Genomic DNA, 2,820 nt, shown 5'->3' with positions numbered 1-2,820 from the left:
CAGGACAGCACACACTCAGGACAGCTCACACCCAGGACAGCCCACACCCAGGACAGCACACACCCAGGACAGCTCACACTCAGGACAGCTCACACCCAGGACAGCTCACACCCAGGACAGCGCACACTCAGGACAGCTCAAACCCAGGACAGCTCACACCCAGGACAGCGCACACTCAGGACAGCTCAAACCCAGGACAGCCCACACCCAGGACAGCACACACCCAGGACAGCTCACACCCAGGACAGCTCACACCCAGGACAGCTCACACTCAGGACAGCTCACACCCAGGACAGCTCACACCCAGGACAGCACACACTCAGGACAGCACACACTCAGGACAGCCCACACCCAGGACAGTTCATACACTCAGGGCAGTATCCACTCAGGACAGCTCAAACCCAGGACAGCTCACACCCAGGACAGCACACACCCAGGACAGCTCACACCCAGGACAGTACACACCCAGGACATCTCATACCCAGGACAGTACACACCCAGGACAGTTCACACCCAGGACAGCTCACACTCAGGACAGCTCACACCCAGGACAGCTCACACCCAGGACAGCACACACTCAGGACAGCACACACTCAGGACAGCCCACACCCAGGACAGTTCATACACTCAGGGCAGTACCCACTCAGGACAGCTCAAACCCAGGACAGCTCACACCCAGGACAGCACACACCCAGGACAGCTCACACCCAGGACAGTACACACCCAGGACATCTCATACCCAGGACAGTACACACCCAGGACAGCACACACTCAGGACAGCTCACACCCAGGACAGCTCACACCCAGGACAGCACACACCCAGGACATCTCATACCCAGGACCGTACACACCCAGGACAGCGCACACTCAGGACAGCTCACACCCAGGGCAGTACACACCCAGGACATCTCATACCCAGGACAGTACACACCCAGGACAGCACACACTCAGGACAGCTCACACCCAGGACAGCTCACACCCAGGACAGCACACACCCAGGACATCTCATACCCAGGACCGTACACACCCAGGACAGCGCACACTCAGGACAGCTCACACCCAGGACAGCCCACACCCAGGACAGCACACACCCAGGACAGCGCACACTCAGGAAAGCTCACACCCAGGACAGCACACACCCAGGACAGCTCACACCCAGGACAGCTCACACCCAGGACAGTACACACCCAGGACATCTCATACCCAGGACAGTACACACCCAGGACAGCGCACACTCAGGACAGCTCACACCCAGGACAGCCCACACCCAGGACAGCACACACCCAGGACAGCGCACACTCAGGAAAGCTCACACCCAGGACAGCACACACCCAGGACAGCTCACACCCAGGACAGCTCACACCCAGGACAGTACACACTCAGGACAGCTCACACCCAGGACAGCACACACCCAGGACAGCGCACACTCAGGACAGCTCACACCCAGGACAGCACACACCCAGGACAGCACACACCCAGGACAGCTCACACCCAGGACAGCTCACACCCAGGACAGTACACACTCAGGACAGCTCACACCCAGGACAGCCCACACCCAGGACAGCACACACCCAGGACAGAGCACACTCAGGAAAGCTCACACCCAGGACAGCACACACCCAGGACAGCTCACACCCAGGACAGCTCACACCCAGGACAGTACACACTCAGGACAGCACACACCCAGGACAGCACACACTCAGGACAGCTCACACCCAGGACAGTACACACCCAGGACAGCTCACACCCAGGACAGTACACACTCAGGACAGCTCACACCCAGGACAGCACACACTCAGGACAGCTCACACCCAGGACAGTACACACCCAGGACAGCTCACACCCAGGACAGTACACACCCAGGACAGCACACACTCAGGACAGCTCACACCCAGGACAGCTCACACCCAGGACAGCTCACACCCAGGACAGCGCACACTCAGGAAAGCTCACACCCAGGACAGCACACACCCAGGACAGCTCACACCCAGGACAGCTCACACCCAGGACAGTACACACCCAGGACAGCTCACACCCAGGACAGTACACACCCAGGACAGCACACACTCAGGACAGCTCACACCCAGGACAGTACACACCCAGGACAGCTCACACCCAGGACAGTACACACTCAGGAGAGCTCACACCCAGGACAGCGCACACTCAGGACAGCTCACACCCAGGACAGTACACACCCAGGACAGCTCACACCCTGGACAGTACACACCCAGGACAGCACACACTCAGGACAGCTCACACCCAGGACAGCTCACACCCAGGACAGCTCACACCCAGGACAGCGCACACTCAGGAAAGCTCACACCCAGGACAGCACACACCCAGGACAGCTCACACCCAGGACAGCACACACTCAGGACAGCTCACAATCAGGACAGCTCACACTCAGGACAGCTCACACCCAGAACAGCTCACACCCAGGACAGCTCACACCCAGAACAGCTCACACCCAGGACAGCTCACACCCAGGCAGTGCACACCCAGGACAGCTCACACCCAGGACAGCACACACTCAGGACAGCTCACACCCAGGACAGTACACACTCAGGACAGTTCACACCCAGGACAGTACACACTCAGGACAGCTCACAATCAGGACAGCTCACATCCAGGACAGCTCACATCCAGGACTGCGCACACCCAGGACAGCTCGTACCCAGGACAGTACACACTCAGGACAGCTCACACCCAGGACAGCGCACACTCAGGACAGCTCACAATCAGGACAGCTCACACCCAGGACAGCTCACACCCAGGACAGTACACACCCAGGACAGCTCACACCCAGGACAGTACACACCC

This window comes from Myotis yumanensis, unplaced genomic scaffold, assembly GCF_028538775.1.
Source record: "Myotis yumanensis isolate MYYU_CA2020_CCGP unplaced genomic scaffold, mMyoYum1.0.hap1 SCAF_6, whole genome shotgun sequence".
NCBI lineage: Eukaryota > Metazoa > Chordata > Mammalia > Chiroptera > Vespertilionidae > Myotis > Myotis yumanensis.
The sequence above is the reverse complement of the archived record's forward strand: the minus strand, read 5'-3'. Positions refer to the sequence as shown.